An 18,711-nucleotide genomic window follows, 5' to 3' on the forward strand; every position below is an offset into this window, starting at 1 on the left:
TGTAGGAGGGTTCCCCTTTCTCCACAGCCTTGCCAACATTTGTTTTTGCTTGTCTTTTGGATGGCAGCCATCCTTACTGGTGTGAGGTGATACCTCATGTTAGTTTTAATTTGCATTTCTCTGATAATTAGCGATGTGGAGCATCTTTTCATGTGTCTGTTGGCCATCTGTTTTTCTTTTTTGGAGAACTGTCTGTTCACTTCCTCTGCCCATTTTTTAATTGGGTTATTTGTCTTTTGTTGGTTGAGGCATGTGAGCTCTTTATATATTCTTGACGTCAAGCCTTTATCGGATCTGTCATTTTCGAATATATTCTCCCATACTTTAGGGTTCCTTTTTGTTTTATTGATGGTGTCTTTTGCTGTACAGAAGCTTTTCAGCTTAATATAGTCCCACTTGTTAATTTTTGCTGTTGATTTCCTTGCCCGGGGAGATATGTTCAAGAACAGGTCACTCATGTTTATGTCTAAGAGGTTTTTGCCTATGTTTTTTTCCAAGAGTTTTATGGTTTCACAACTTACATTAGGTTTTTGATCCATTTTGAGTTTACTTTTGTATGTGGGGTTATACAATGGTCCAGTTTCATTCTCCTATATGTAGCTGTCCAGTTTTGCCAGCACCATCTGCTGAAGAGACTGTCATTTCACCATTGTATGTCCATGGCTCCTTTATCAAATATTAATTGACCATATATGTCTGGCTTAATGTCTGGATTCTCTAGTCTGTTCCATTAGTCTGTGGCTCTGTTCTTGTGCCAGTACCAAATTGTCTTGATTACTATGGCTTTATAGTAGAGCTTGAAGTTGGGGAGTGAGATTCCCCCTACTTTGTTCTTCTTTCTCATGATTGCTTTGGATATTCGGGATCTTTGGTGTTTCCATATGAATTTTTGAATTATTTGTTCCAGTTCATTGAAGAATGTTGCTGGTAGTTTCATAGGGATTGCATCAAATCTGTATATTGCTTTGGGCAGGATGGCCATTTTGACCATATTAATTCTTTGTAGCCACGAGCATGGGATGAGTTTCCATCTGTTTGTGTCCCCTTTAATTTCTCTTCAGAGTGACTTGTAGTTTTCAGAGTATACATCTTTAACCTCTTTGGTTAGCTTTATTCCTAGGTATTTTATTCTTTATGATGCAGTTGTGAATGGAGTTGTTTTCCTGATTTCTCTTTCTGTTGGTTCATTGTTAGTGTATAGGAAAGGCACAGTTTTCTGTGTGTTAACTTTGTATCCTGCAACTTTGCTGTATTCCGATATCAGTTCTAGTAATTTTGGGGTGGAGTCTTTAGGTTGTTTTATGTACAATATCATGTCATCTGCAAATAGTGACTGTTTAACTTCTTCTTTATCAATCTGGATTCCTTGTATTTCTTTGTTTTGTCTGATTGCCATGTCTAGGACCTCCAGTACTATGTTAAATAACAGTGGGGAGAGTGGGCATCCCTGTCTAGTTCCCGATCTCAGAGGAAAAGCTTTCAGCTTCTTGCTGTTCAGTATAATGTTGGCTGTGGTTTTATCATAAGTGGCCTTTTTTACGTTGAGGTACTTGCACTCTATTCCCATTTTGCTGACAGTTCTTATCATGAATGGATGTTGAATTTTACTGAATGGTTTTTCAGCATCTGTGGATCATGTGGTTTTGTCTTTCTTTTTGTTGATGTGGTGGATGATGTTGATGGATTTTCGAATGTTGTACCATCCTTACATCCCTGGGATGAATCCCACTTTGTCATGGTGTACGATCCTTTTGATGAATTTTTGAATTCGGTTTGCTAATATTTTGTTGAGTATTTTTGCATCTACGTTCATCAGGGATATTGGTCTGTAATTTTCTTTTTTGGTGGGGTCTTTGCCTGGTTTTGGTATTAGGGTGATATTAGCTTCATAGAATGAGTTTGGGAGTATTCTCTCCTCTTCTATTTTTTGGAAAACTTTGAGGAGAATGGGTATTATGTCTTCCCTGTATGTCTGATAAAATTCCGAAGTGAAACCATCTGGCCTGGGTGTTTTGTTCTTTGGTAATTTTCTGATTACTGCTTCAATTTCGTTGTTGATACTTGGTCGTTTAGATTTTCTGTTTCTTTCTGGGTCAGTCTTGGAAGGTCGTGTTTTTCTAGGAAGTTGTCCATTTCTCCTAGGTTTCCCAGCTTGTTAGCATATAGGTTTTCATAGTACTCTCTAATAAATCTTTGTATTTCTGTGGGGTCCGTAGTGATTTTTCCTTTATCGTTTCTGATTCTGTTGATTTGTGTTGACTCTCTTTTCTCTTAATAAGGCTGGCTAGAGGCTTATCTATTTTGTTTATTTTCTCGAAGTACCAGCTCTTGGTTTCATTGATGTTTGCTATTGTTTTATTCTTCTCAATTTTATTTATTTCTTCTCTGATCTTTATTATGTCCCTCCTTCTGCTGACCTTAGGCCTCATTTGTTCTTCTTTTTCCAATTTTGATAACTGTGACATTAGACCATTCATTTGGGATTGTTCTTCCGTCTTTGCATATGCCTGGATTGCTATATACTTTCCTCTTAAGACTGCTTTTGCTGTATCCCACACTAGTTGGGGCTTTGTGTTGTTGTTGTCGTTTGTTTCCATATATTCCTGGATCTCCATTTTGATTTGGTCATTGATCCATTGATGATTTAGGAGCGTGTTGTTAAGCCTCCATGTGTTTGTGAGCTTTTTTGCTTTCTTTGTACAGTTTATTTCTAGTTTTATGCCTTTGTGGTTGGTTGGTAGGATTTCAATCATTTGGAATTTACTGAAGCTCTTTTTGTTTCCTAATTTGTGGACTATTCTGGAGAATGTTCCATGTGCACTTGAGAAGAATGTGTATCCTGTTGCTTTTGGATGTAGAGTTCTGTAGATGTCTTTTAGGTCCATCTGTTCTAGTGTGTTGTTCAGTCCCTCTGTGTCCTTACTTATATTCTGTCTGGTGTATCTCTCTTTTGGAGTGAGTGGTGTTTAGAAGTCTCCCAGAATGAATGCATTGCATTCTATTTCCTCCTTTAGTTCTGTTAGTATTTGTTTCAGATATGTTTTTGCTCTTCTATTGGGTGCATATATATTTATAATGTTTATATCCTCTTGTTGGACTGAGCTCTTTATCATTATGTAACATCCTTCTTTATCTTTTGTTACTTTCTTTATTTTGAAGTCTGTTTTGTCAGATACTAGTATTGAACACCTGCTTTTTTCTCTCTGTTGTTTGCATTAAATATCTTTTTCCATCCCTTGACTTTAAGTCTGTGTATGTCTTTGGGTTTGAGGTGAGTCTCTTGTAAGCAGCATGTAGATGTGTCTTGTTTTTTTATCCATTCTATTACTTTGTGTCTTTTGATTGGTGCATTCAGTCCATTTACATTTAGGGTGATTATTGAAAGGTATGTACTTATTGCCGTTGAGGCTTTAAGTTTGTGTTTACCAAAGGTTCAGGGTTAGCTTCTTTACTCTCTTACTGTCTAACTAAACTCGCTTGTTGAGCTATTATAAACATGGTCTGATAATTCTTTATTTCTCTCCCTTCTTATTCCTCCTCCTCTATTCTTCATCTGTTGGGTATTTTGTTCTGTGCTCTTTTTAGGAGTGCTCCCATCTAGAGTAGTCCCTGTAAAATGCTCTGTAGAGGTGGTTTGTGGGAGGCAAATTCCCTCCACCTTTGCTTGTCTGGGAATTGCTTAATCCCTCCTTCATATTTGCATGATAGTCATGCTGGATACAGTAGTCTTCGTTCAAGGCCCTTCTGTTTCATTGCATTAAGTATATCATGCCATTCTTTTCTGGCCTGTAGGGTTTCTGTTGAGAAGTCTGATGATAGCCTGATGGGTTTTCCTTTGTAGGTAACCTTTTTTTTTCTCTCTGGCTGCCTTTGCTACTCTGTCCTTGTCTTTGATCTTTGCCATTTTAATTATTATGTGTCTTGGTGTTGCCCTCCTTGGATCCCTTGTCATGGGAGTTCTGTGTACCTCTGTGGTCTGAGAGGCCATTTCCTCCCCTAGTTTGGTGAAGTTGTCAGCAATTATTTCTTCAAATACACTTTCTATCCCTTTTTCTCTCTCTTCTTCTTCTGGTACCCTGATAATGTGGATATTGTTCCGTTTCGATTGAATTCTTTCATTCTTGTAGATCCTTTTATCTCTCTCTGCATCAGCTTCTCTGCATTCCTGTTCTCTGTTTTCTAGTCCATTAATGTTCTCTTGCATCTTGTCCATTCTGTTTTGAAGTCCTTCCAGTGCTTGTTTTATTTCTGTATTTTCCTTCCTTAGTTCTTGCATTTTTCTCTGCAAGTCCATCAGCATGGTTATGACTTTTGTTTTGAATTCTTTTTCAGGAAGACTGGTTAAATCTATCTCCCCAGGTTCCTTCTCAGGGGAAGATGTAGCAGATGCCAAAGCTGTCTGGGTTAGTCTTGTCTGGATCATATTTTTTTGCCTTTTCATGTTGATAGGTGCTATTGACTCTCAGCTGGGAGGGCCAAACTTTCCACTTGCTTCTAGCCTTTCTTTACTGGGATAACTGTGACCTCTAGTGGCTTGTTTTGGGTAATTGCATGTAAACTGGGTCTTTGTGTCTTGCCCGGCCGATATGGAGGAAGCTCCCTTGCTGGGGGCCTGGCCAGCCTTAGGCTGCTTCTCTGCTTTGGCAGGGCCCCAGAGGGGTAATGTACGGGGGTTGTTTGGCTGTTTACCTCTGTGAGGGATCTCAGAGCTGTTGCCCAGGGTGTTAGTGCACTCAGAGTTCCCTTGAATTTCCAGCTGCTGGACTGTGACCTGTGTTGTTTCCATCCAGCTGTTGCATCCCTGTCCTTTTAAGACTTTCAAAAAGCACACGCTTTTCTTTGTCACAGGGGCATCATCTTCGGAACCCACTCAGAGGTCTTGCTGCCCTGTTTCCCTAGTTTCCAGCCCTCCACGCATGCACTGTGTCTGTGCTCTGGTGCAGACGGTTAGGGCTGTGTGTTTAGCAGTCTTGGGTTCCCTCTCCCTCCCCGCTCTGACTCCTCTTCTCCCGCTGGGAGCTGGGGTGAGTAGTGCTCGGGTCCTGCCAGGCCAGGGCTTGAATCTTATCCCTTTCACCAGGTGCTGGGCTCTTGCATGTGTGGATGTAGTGTGGCTGTTGTCCTGTGTCTTCTGGTCTCTCTTTTAGGATTAGTTGTATTTTTTGTATTTTCAAAAATATACGTTTTTGGGAGGAGATTCCCACTGTCCTACTCACATCGCCATGTTGGTTCTGCTCCCATCCCTTGACACTTCTTATAAGGACAAACTCAAGGAATTTGTGTACTTATCTGAACTTCAGACTTTTCATCTGTAAATTTTCAGTAGGACTATATAATTTTTTACTGTTTTTGTGAGACACAAATATAGTAAAAACAAATAAACACATATCAGACATATTTGTACCTAAGATGAGAAAAGAATTAGGATTCATGATTTTCTTTTTAAGTAAATCACTTTTGAGAGCTGGTCTTCACCTACATTGAATAGATGTAGAATCTCAGAAATTTTTAACCTTTTACTTCATTCTCCCAGTTATAATTTGACTCCTAGTACTTTTTTTTGGTATCCTTAATGTACAGGTACACGAGGAACATCATGGTTACTAGACTTCCCCATTATCAAGTCCCCACCACATACCCAATTACAGTCACTGTCCATGAGCATAGTAAGATGCTATAGAGTCACTACTTCTCTTCTCAGTGTTATTCTGCCTTCCTCATGCCCCTCACCCTGATACATCATCTGTACTAATCATAATGCCCCTTTTACCCCCTTATCCCTCCATTCCCACCCATCCTTCCCAGTCCCTTTCCCTTCAGTAAATGTTAGTCCTTTCTTGGGTTCTGTGAGTATGCAGCTGTTTTGTTCCTTCAGTTTTTTCTTTTTTCTTATACTCCGCAGATGAGTGAAATCATTTGATACTTGTCTTTCACTGCCTAGCTTATTTCACTGAGCATAATACCCTCTAGCTCCATCCATGTTGTTGCAAATGGTAGGATTTGTTTTCTTCTTATGGCTGAATAATATTCCATTGTGTATATATACCACATATTCTTTATCCATTGATCCACTTATGGATACAGGTTGCTTCCATTTCTTGGCTATTATAAATAGTGCTGTGATAAACAAAGGAGTGCATATGTCTCTTTCAAACTGGGCTCCTGCATTCATAGAGTAAATTTCTAGAAGTAGAATTCCTAGTCAAGTGGTATTTCTATTTTGAGTTTCTTGAGGAACCTCCATATTGCTTTCCACAATGTTTGAAATAATTTACGTTCCCACCAGCAGTGTAGGAGGATTGGCATTTCTCCACATCTTCACCAACATTTATTGTTGTTTGTCTTTTGGATGGTGGCCATCCTTACTGTTGTGAGGTGATATCTCATTGTGGTTTTAATTTTCATTTCTCTGATGATTTGTGATGTGGAGTATCTTTTCATGTGCCTGTTGGCCATGTGAATTTCTTTGGAGAAATGTCTAGTCAGCTCCTCTGTCCATTTCTTAATTGGCTTATTTGCTTATTGTTTGTAGAGGTGTGTGAGCCCTTTATATAATTTGGTTGTCAACCCTTTTTTGGATATATTATTTATGCATATATTCCCCCATACTGTAGGGTGCCTTTTTGTTCTACTGATGGTGTCTTTTGCTGTACAGAAGCTTTTTAGTTTGATATAGTCCCACTTGTTAATTTTTGTTTTTGTTTTCCTTTCATGGGAAGATATGTTGATGAAGAAGTTGCTCATGTTTATGTCCAAGAGACTTTTGCCTATGTTCTTTTCTAAGAGTTTGATGGTTTCATGACCTACATACAGGTCTTTGATCCATTTTAAATCTGCTTTTGTGAATCCAGTTTCATTCTCTTACATGTATATGCACAGTGTTGCCAACACCAGCTGTTGAAGAGGCTGTCATTTCCCCCATTGTATATCCATGGCTCCTTTATCATATACTAATTGACCATATATGTTTGGGTTTATATCTGGGCTCTCTGTTATGTTACACTGGTCTGTGGGTCTGTTCTTGTGCCAATACCAAATTGTCATTTTTACTGTAGCTTTGTAGTAGAGCCTGAAGTCAGGGAGTGCAATTCCCACCACTTTATTCTTCCTTCTCTGGATTGCTTTGGCTATTTGGTGTCTTTTGGGGTTCCATATGAATTTCAGAACTATTTGCTCTAATTCATTAAAGAATGCTGTTCGTATTTTGATAGGGATTGCATTGAACCTGTAGATTGCTTCAGGCAGCATGACTCCAAGTACTTTTGACCTACATAAAAGTTTATGCATTTTCTTTCCCTATGTAAGTTTTTCTTATTCTATTATCTTAACATTATTTTTTAAAAGACATATAGGCTTACTTTAATTCCCCTAGGCCTCTTACCTTCATTTATCTGTAAAGGAAATCACCATGAACACCAATAGTATGTATGCATGTGTGTGTGTGTGTACATGTACTGGTGTTATAGAGAAGTGCATTACATAAATTTGTGATGGATCATGACATTTCTAATTTGTGTTAATTGTATGTTCCTCTTCAAGCATGAAATGCTGGGACACCAGTGCAAATACTGAGATTCATAATGTCAAAAGACAAAATATGTGTTATTTCACTGAATTTTAAAATGATCCTTGTTAGGAGAACAATATTGGTATGGTAACGTTTTCCACTTAAATAATGAACAACAGCATTAAAAATGAAATGGAGCTTGAGATGGCAGCATGAGCAGGGCGTCAGAAATCTCCTCCCAAGACCATATATATTTTGAAATTACAGCAAATACAACTATTCCTAAATGAGAGACCAGAAGATACAGTACAATTGCTGGGATACACCTACATCTGTGAGAACTTAGCATCTCATGAAAAGGGTAAGATACAAAGCCATGAACCTGTGGGACCCAAGTACTCCCCGCACCACAGCTCACAGGTGGGACAAAAAGAATCAGAGTGGGAAGGGATTGGAATCTCAGGACTGCTAAATAACCATCACTAGTAATCTGTACCAGGAACACAGGCACACATTGCATGGTGTAGTGGATATTAGAGAATTGGAAAAGTAAAATCTGAGATGAAGACTGCGATCTGGTTCTCAGAGCAGTCTCCCCTAGGACAAAAGAAAAGTGGGCACTTTAAAAGTCTTAATGGGACAAGGGTTTAACAAGTGGACAAAATCTTACCAGCACACTCAGCCCAGCAGGCTGGAATCTTAAGGAACTTCAGGCACCATAACCCCCTGCATGGCAACACAGCTCCAAAGCCTCTCATGGTGATAAGAAGCCTGCCTTTCATTCTCACATGCTGGCAATGCAAGCAATAATCCAGTTGACCCACCACTGCTGTGGACTAGCCAGGGAGAAGCCATACCCACAGCAACCACACAGAGCCTTCTTCCAGTGCAAAGCTAACAAGCCCAATCCCAGAGTCTGCTGCCTATGTGCAGCTGCCTGGCACAGAAAGAATAAGCTGGACAAGGTCCAGAAGGCAGGAAGGGGTGCCATTCTTGCAAGAGAACACACCTGGCATGTCTGTGACCCCCTGCAGAGCCCTAGGCTATCCTGAGGGCCGCCCCATGCATGACACCTCAGAAGATTAACCCAGAGTTGGCTCCTTTTGTGTGGGTAACTGACACAGGCAGCAGAGAAGGGCAAGGAGAACAGCAAGCATGAAGAGACTTTGTTCTTCCAGCTGACACACATGCCACTTGCCAGCGATCACTTCCATTGCCATGAAAAGGAAGAAGAACCTGGTCCAGTCCAAAATCACTCAAACAACACCAGACAGAGGGCCTGGGAAGATAGATATAACTAATCTTCCTGAAAATGAATTCAAAATAAAAGTCATAACCATGCTGATGGACCTGCAGGGAAATGTGCAAGAGCTAAGTGACAAAGTCAGGAGGGAGACAACAGAAATGAAATGATCAATAGAAGGACTAAGAACAGACTGGATGAAGTGCAAGAGACTGTTAATGGAATAGAAATCAGAAAACAGGAATACAGAGAAGCTGAGGCAGAGAGAGATAAAAAAAAATCACTAGAAATGAAAGAATATTAAGAGAAATGTGGGACCAATCCAAATGGAACAATATTTGTATTATAGGGCTACCAGAAGAATAAGGGAGAGAAAAAGGGATAGAAAGTGTATTTCAGGAAATAATAGCTGAAAACTTCTGCAAACTGGGGGAGGAAATAGTCTCTCAAACCATAGAAGTCCACAGAACTCCCAACACAAGGGACCCAAGGAAGACAGAACCAAGACATATAATAATTAAAATGGAAAAGATCAAGGACAAGGACAGAGTAGTAAAGGCAGCCAGAGAGAGAAAAAAAGATCACTTCCAAAGGAAAACCCATCAGGCCCTCATCAGACTTCTCAACAGAAACATTACCCACCAGAAGAGAACCAACAATACTGTATCTAGGAAGATTATCATTAAAATTTGAAGGAGGGATTTTTCCAGATGAGCAAAAGTTGAGGGAATTTGCCTCCCACAGACCAATTCTACAGGATATTTTAATGGGACTGACCTCGATAGAGGTACTCCTAAGGTTAAATAAATGTTACAAGTGAAAATAAAATCACAGCAAAGAAAGTAGTAAAACCAAATACTAACTAAAGGCAAAAAAATAAAATCAGTTATCCACAAAAGCAGTCAAGTAAAACACAAGAGTACAGAACAAAACACCTAACATATAAAGAGGGGAGGAGGAATAATAAGAAGGGAGAGAAATAAAGAATCATCAGAGTGTGTTTATAATAGCAACAGAAGTGAGTTAAAGTTATACTGTTAGATGGTAAAAAAGCTATCCTTGAACATTTGGTAACAATGAATCCAATGCCTGAAAAGGCAATAAGTACATATCTATCAATCATCAACCTAAATGCAAATGGAATGAATACACCAATCAAAAGACACAGAATAATAGAATGGATAAAAAAACAAGACACATCTATATGCTGCTTACAAGTAATTCACCTCAAATCCAAAGACAAACAGAGACTAAAAGTGAAGGGATGGAAAAAGATATTTCATGCAAATAATAGGGAGAAAAAAGCAGGTGTTGCAGTATTGTATCAGACAAAATATACTTCAAAACAAAGAAAGTAACAAGAGACAAAGAAGGACATTGCATAATGATAAAGGGGTCAGTCCAACAAGAGGATATAACCATTATAAATATCTATGCACTCAACACAGGAGCACCAACATATGTGAAACAAATACGAACAGAGTTAAAGTGGGAAATACAATGCAATGCATTCATTCTAGGAGATTTCAACAAACCATTCATTCACTCCAAGGGACAGATGAACCAGGCAGAAAATAAGTAAGGACACCGAGGCACTGAACAACAGACTAGAACAGATGGAACTAACAGATATCTGCAGAACTCTACACCCAAAAGCAGCAGAATACACATTTTTCTCAAGTGCACATGGAACGTTTTTCAGATAAGACCATGGACTAGGCCACAAAAAGAGCTTCAGTAAATTCAAAAAAATTGAAATTCTACCAATCAACTTCTCAGGTTACAAATGTACAAAACTAGAAATTAATTGTACAAAGAAAAGAAAAATGCTCACAAACGCATGTAGGCTTTACAAGATGCTCCTAAATAATCAATGGATAAATGACCAAATTAAAACAGAGATCAAGCAGCATATGGAGACATATTAGAACAACAGCACAATGCCCCAACTTCTGTTGAATGCCGTGAATGTAGTTCTAAAAGGAAAGTATACAGCAATCCAGTTCTATTTAAAGAAGGAAGAACAATCCCAAATGAATAGTCTAAAGCCACAGTTATTGAAACTGGAAAACGAAGAACAAATGAGACCCAAAGTCAGCAGAAAGAGGGACATAATAACAATCACAGAGGCAATAAATAAAATAGAGAAGAATAAAACAATAGAAAAAAATCAATGAAACCAAGAGATATTTCTTTGGGAAAATAAAATAGATAAACTCTCAGCCAGACTTATTAAGAGAAAAAGAAAATCTACACACATAAACAGAATCAGCAATGAGAAAGGAAAAATTATGACAGACACTAGAGAAACACAAAGAATTATTAGAGAATACTATGAAAATATATATGCTAACAAGCTGGATAACCTAGAAGAAATGGACAACTTTCTAGAAAAATAAGACATTCCAACACTGACCAAGGAAGAAACATAAAATCTAAACAGACCTATTACCAGCAACAATATTGAGTCAGTAAACAAAAAACCACCCTAGAACAAAACACCTGGAACAGATGGACTCACTGCTGAATTTTATCAGACATTTAGAAAAGACATAATACTAATTCTCCTTAAAATTTTCCAAAAAATAGAAGAGGAGGGAACACTTCTAAACATGTTCTATGAAACCAGCATCACTCTAATACCAAAACCAGGCAAAGACCCCACCAAAAAAGAAAATTAGACCAATATCCATGATGAACATAAATACAAAAATACTCAAAAAGTATTACCAAACTGAATTCAAAAATACATTGAGGATCATACACCATGATCAATTGGGATTCATTACAGGGATGGAAGGATTGTACAACATTTAAAAATCGATCAACATCATCCACCACATCAACAAAAGGAAGGACAAGAACCACATGATCAGAGAGGGAGCCAAGATGGCAGCATGAGTAGGGCAGAGAAAATCTCCTCCCAAAACCATATATATTTTTCAATATACAACAAATACAACTATTCCTAAAAGAGAGATGAGAAGATAGAGTACAACAGCCAGGCTACATCTACATCGGTGAGAAATCAGCACCACATGAAAGGGGTAAGACACAAGCTGTTGCCTGATGGGACCTGAGTACCCCCCCCACCCCAGCTCCCCAGTGGCAGGAAAGGAGTCGGGGCAGGGAGGCTGTGGGAGCCCAGGACTGCTAAATACAAAGCTCCAGTTATCCTCACCAAGATCACAGACAAACAGTGCATGGTGTGCTGGATATCAGCTAAACAGAACAGTAAGGTCTGTGAGCAGGTCCCTGTAGCTGGTGCCCCTGAGACAAAAGAAAAGTGAGTGATTTTTGAAAGTCATAAAGGGGCAGGGGCCTCATAGCTGGACGGAAGCATCCTGGCACACTCAGTCAGCAGCTGGGAATCCCAGGGAACTCTGGACATCCTAACCACTGGGAGGCAGTGCAGCTCTGATGCCTCTCATGGAGATAAACAGCCTACCACCCATTTCCCCTATGGTGCAGACTTGCCATAGCAGGGGAGCAGCCTGGAAGTGGAAGCAACCACAGCGACCTCCCAAAGCCTCCTCTGCAGCTGCCCAGAACAGACCCAGAGGCCCCGTCAGCATGCAGCTGCCCAGCACAAGCCACTAGGGGTCACCATTCTCACAGGAGAGGAAGGCGAACAGCAAGCAAGAAGGGACTTAATTCTCTCAGCTGACACACGTGACAACTGCCCATGACTACCCCAATCACCATGAAATGGCAGAAGAATTTGATCCAGACAAGAATACCCAGACATTCAATGAGTGGGAACTTGGGGATATAGATTTAACCAATTTTCCTGAAAAGAATTCAAAATAAAGGTCATAACCATGCTGATGGAGCTGCAAATAAATATGCAAGAGCATGGACAAAGTTGGAAGGGGGAATACAGAAATAAAACAATCTCTGGAAGGACTTAAGAGCAGACTGGATGAGGTGCAAGAGGCCATTAATGGAGTAGAAATCAGAGAACAGGAATACAGAGAAGCTGAGGCAGAGAGAGATAAAAGGATGTCAAGGAAGGAAAGAATGTTAAGAGCACTGTGTGACCAATCCAAATGGAACAATATCTGCATTATTGGGGAACCAGAAGAAGAAGAGAGAGAGAAAAACAGATAGAAACTGTATTTGAAGAAATAATTGCTGAAAACATCCTGAAACTGTGGGAGGATATAGTCTCTCAGGCCACTGAAGCCCACAATACTCCCAACAGAAGGGACACAAGGAGGACAACACTGACACATAATCATTAAAATGGCAAAGATCAAGGACAAAGACCGAGTTTTAAAGGCAGCCAGAGAGAAAAAAAAGGTCACCTACAAAGGAAAACCCATGAGGCTATCATCAGACTTCTCAACAGAAACCTTACAGGCCAGAAGAGAATGGCATGTATATTTACTGCAATGAAACAGAAGGGCCTTGAGGCAATAATACTGTGTCCAGCATGGTTACCTTTTAAATATGAAGGAGGGATTAAACAATTACCAGGCAAGCAAAAGTTAAGGGAATTTGCCTCCCAGAAACAAACTCTACAGGATATTTTAGAGGGAATTCTATAGATGGAAGCACTCCTAGGGAAAAATAGATGTCACCAAGGAAAAAATCACAGCAAAGAAAGCAGTCCAACCAAATACTAACTAAAGGCAAAAAATAAAATCAACTATTCACAAAACCAGTAAAAAGAAACACAAAAGAGCACAGAATAAAACACCTAATATATAAAGAGTGGAGGAGGAGGAATAAGAAAGGATAGAAATAAAGAATCATCAGACTGTGTTTGTAATAGCTCAATAAGTGAGTTAAGTTAGACAGTTAGATAGTAAAGTAGCTAACCTTGGACCTTTGGTAACCACGAATCTAAAGCCTGCAATGACAATAAGTACATATCTTTCAATAGTCACCCTAAATGTGAATGGACTGAATGCAGCAATCAAAAGACACAGAGTAATATAATGGATAAAAAAGCAAGGTCCATCTATATGCTGCTTACAAGAGACTCATCTCAAACCAAAATGCATACACAGACTAAAATTGATGGAAAAAGATATTTTATGCAAACCATAGGGAGAAAAAAGCAGGTGTTGCAGTACTAGTATCAGACAAAATGTACTTCAAAACAAAGAAAGTAACAAGAGACAAATAAGGACACTACATAATGCTAAAGGGGTCAGTCGAACAAGAGGATATAACCATTATAAACATATATATACCCAATCCAGGAGCACCAACATATGTGAAACAAATAGTATCAGAATTAAAGGAGGAAATAGAATGCAATGCATTCATTTTAGGAGACTTAATATACCACTCACTCCAAAGCATAGATCCACCAGACAGAAAATAAGTAAGGACACAGAGGCACTGAACAACACACTAGAGAAGATGAACCTAATAGACATCTACAGAACTTTACACCAAAAAGAAGCAGGATTCACATTATTTGCAAGTGCACATGGAACGTTTTCCAGAATAGACCACATACTAGGGCACAAAAAGAGACTCAGTAAATTCAAATGATTGAAATTCTAACAACCAACTTCTTGGACAACAAAGGTATAAAACAAGCAATAAATTGTACAAAGAAAGCAAAAAGGATCACAAATACATGGAGGCTTAAAAACATGCTCCTAAATAATCAATGGATCAACAATCAAATTAAAATAGAGATCAACCAATACATAAAAGCAAATGACAACAAAACAAATCCCCAACTTCTGTGGGATGCAGTGAAAGCAGTTCTAAGAGGAACGTGTATAGTAATCTAGGAATATTTAAAGAAGGAAAACAATCCCAAATGAATAGTCTAAAGTCACAATTATTGAAATTGGAAAAAGAAGAGCAAATGAGGCCTAAAATCAGAAGAAGGAGGGACATAATAACGATCACAGAAGTAAATAAAATTGAGAAGAATCAAACAATAGCAAAAAACAATGAAAACAGAAACTGCTTCTTTGAGAAAATAAACAAAATAGATAAACCACTAGCTAGACTTATTAAGAGAAAAAGAGAATCAACACACATCAACAGAATCAGAAATGAGAAAGGAAAAATCACGAACGACCCCACAGAAATACAAAGAATAATTAGAAAACCTACATGTTAAGAAGCTGGAAAACCTAGAAGAAACTGAAAACTTCATAGAAGAATACAACCTTCCACGGCTGACCAAGGAAGAAACATAAAATATAAACAGACAATGATCAACGACAAAATTGACGCAGTAATCAAAAAACTACCCAAGAGCAAAACCCTTGGGTCACATGGATTGACCATGGAATTTTAACAGAGAAGACATAATACCAATTCTTCTTAAAGTTTTCCAAAAAATAGATGAAGAGGGAATACTCCAACACTCATTCTATGAAGCAGGCAACACCCTAATACCAAAGCCAGGCAAAGACACCACAAAAAAAGAAAATTATGGATGAATATCCCTGATGAACATAGATGCAAAAACACTCAACAAAATATTAACAAACCAAATTCAAAAATACATCAAAGGATCATACACCATGACCAGGTGGGATTCATCTCAGGGATGCAAGGATGGTACAGCATTTGAAAATCCATAAACATCATCCATCACATCAACAAAAAGGACAAAAACCATATGATCATATCCATAGACACTGAAAAAGCATTCGCCAAAATTAAATATCCATTCATGATAAAAACTCTCAACAAAATGGGTATATAGGGCAAGTACCTCAACATAATAAAGGCCATATATGATAAACCCACATTGAGAAGCTGAATGCTTTTCCCCTAAGATTGGGAACAAGACAGGGTTGCCCACTCTCCGCACTGTTATTCAACATAGTACTGGAGGTATTAGCCATAGCAATTAGACAAAAGAAAGAAATACAAGGAACATAGATTGATAAAGAAGAAGTCAGATGACATGATATTGTACATAAAAAAACTAAAAGACTCCACTCCAAAACTACTAGAACTAATATCAGAATTCAGCAAAGTTGCAGGATACAAAATTAATACACAGATGTCTGTGGCCTTCCTGTACACTAACAATGAAATAACAGAAAGAGAAATCAGGAAAATAATTCCATTCACAATTGCATCAAAAAGAAAATACCTAGGAATAACCCTAACCAAGGAAGTAAAAGACCTATACCCTGAAAACTACAAGACACTCTGAAGAGAAATTAAAGAGGACACTAACAAATGGAAACTTATCCCATGCTCTTGGCTAGGAAGAATTAGTATTTTTTCAAAATGGCCATCCTGCCCAAAGCAATCTACAGATTCAATGCATTCCCTATAAAATTACAAAGAGCATTCTTCAAAGAACTGGAAAAAATAGTTCTAAAATTCATATGGAACAAACTAAGACCCCAAATAGCCAAAGTAATGCTGAGAAGGAAGAATAAAGTGGGGGCGGGATCTCACTCCCCAACTTCAAGCTCTACTACGAAGCTACAGTAATCAAGACAATCTGGTACTGGCACAAAAACAGAGCCACAGAACACTGGAACAGAATAGAGACTCCAGACATTAACACAAACATATATGTTCAATTAATATACGAAAAAGGAGCCATGGACATACAATGGGGAAATAACAGCCTCTTCAACAGTTCAAATTGGCAAAACTGGACAGCTACATGTAAGAAAAAGAAACTGGATCATTGTATAACCCCATAGACAAAAATAAATTCAAAATGGATTAAAGATCTGAATGTAAATCATGAAACCATAAAACTCTTAGAAAAAAACATAGGCAAAAATCTCTGGGACATAAACATGAGCTACTTCTTCATGAACATATCTCCCCGAGCAAGGGAAACAAAAGCAAAAATGAACAAGTGGGACTATATCAAGCTGAAAACCTTCTGTACAGCAAATGACACCAACAATAGAACAAAAAGACATCCTATAGTAAGGGAGAATATATTTATAAATGACAGATCTGATAAATGGTTAACATCCAAAATATATAAAGAGCTCAACAAACAGAAAGTTTACAATCCAATTTAAAAAAATGGGCAGAGGAGCTGAACAGATAGCTCTCCAAAGAAGAAATTCAGATGGCCAAAATACACATGAAAAGATGCTCCACATCGGTAGTTATCAGAGAAATGCAAATTAACACCACAATGAGATATCACCTCACACCAGTAAGGATAGCCACCATCCAAAAGACAAAGAAAAACAAAGGTTGGTGAGGTTATGGAGAAAGGGGAACCCTCCTACACTGCTGGTGGGAATTTAAATTAGTTAACCATTGTGGAAAGCAGTATGGAGGCAGTTCTGGAATTTAGTACTCTTCAGTACATCATAGACTCCACATTGCCAGCAACTACAGCTTTACTTGCAGCCTTAGAAGTTTTCTAAATATGCTTTTTTTATAACTCCTCAGCAAAGAGAAATGAAACCTTGTTTGCAGATTCTAACAACTAAATATTATTAAAATGTATCTATCTATCCATCTACCTAGATAGGGATGGACAGACTGACACAGTTGTATAGTTCACATAATTTATATATGTAAATATATATACAATATATGCTTATGTATTACATAAAAATTAAAATGATAGATATAACACTGATAAACATTAGAATGAAACAGCATAGGGAAGGTCATTTTTTTCTGTTTACTGCTGAATTTAAATACCTATAAAAAAGGTACATCTTTAATAATAAATATTTGTTGAGTGAGTGAAAAAATTAAGAGGATTTTCTATAGATACAATCCAATACTGTTCAGCTCTATTGAATACTCAGTTACCACTGAGAAGGGAAGCCAATGGACTTCAACATCCACAGTAAAATTATAATCTCCATTGAGCATTTCCTGGAAGACTCCAGCAGAAACTATTTCTAATTGCTTATCTTCCTCATCTAACAAATAGTCATTACCTAGTAGTAAACATTGCCATGAGGACTGTCTGTGCATGTCTTCTCATGTGAGATTACAAAGCACTTCTCATGTGAAATGATAAAATATCTTATGTTAGATTATGAAACACTTCTAAAAGACATAGAGTCATTGAATGGATAATAAAACAAGACCCACCTATATGCTGCTACAACAGACTCACTTTAAATGCAAAGATATACACAGACTAAAAGTGAAGGGATGGAAAAGATATTTAATGCAACTAATAGAGAGGAAAAAGTAGGAGTTGCAGTACTTGTATCAGAAAAAAGAGACATCAAAACAAAGAAAGTAACAAGAGACCAAGAAGGGCATTACATAATGATAAAGGGGTCAATCCAACAAGAAGATATAACCATTATAAATATCTCTGCTCCCAGCATAGGAGCACCCACATATATGAAACAAATACTAACAGAATTAAAAGGGGAAATAGAATGCAATGTATTCATTCTAGGAGACTTCAACACTCTTTAGGACAGATCAACCAGATAGAAGATAAGTTAGGAGACAGAGGCGCTGAATGACACATCAGAACAGATGGACCTAGCAGACATCTACAGAAATCTATACCCAAAAGCAACAGAAGACACATTCTTCTCAAGTGCACGTGGAACATTTTCAAGAATAGGTCATATACAAGGCCACAAAAAGAGCCTCAGTAAACTCAAAAATATTGAAATTGTACCAAGTAGTTTCCCAGACCATAAAGGTATGAAACTAGAAATAAATTACACAAGGAAAATGAAAAATCCGACAAACACATAGAGGCTTCACAACATGCTCCTAAAAAAAACCAGTGGATCAATGACCAAATAAAAACAGGGATCAAGTGATACATGGAGACAAATGATGACAATAACTCAGCACCGCAAAATCTGTGGGATGCAGCCAAGGCTGTGCTAAGAGGAAAGTATATTGCAATACAGGCCTAGCTCAAGAAGGAAGAACAATCCTGTATAAGCAGTCTAAACTCACAATTAATGAAACTAGAAAAAGAATAACAAATGACGCCCAAAGTCAGTAGAAGGAGGGACATAACAAAGATTAGAGCAGAAATAAATAAAATAGA

Source organism: Manis javanica, chromosome 18 (assembly GCF_040802235.1).
Source record: "Manis javanica isolate MJ-LG chromosome 18, MJ_LKY, whole genome shotgun sequence".
NCBI classification, from domain to species: Eukaryota; Metazoa; Chordata; class Mammalia; order Pholidota; family Manidae; genus Manis; species Manis javanica.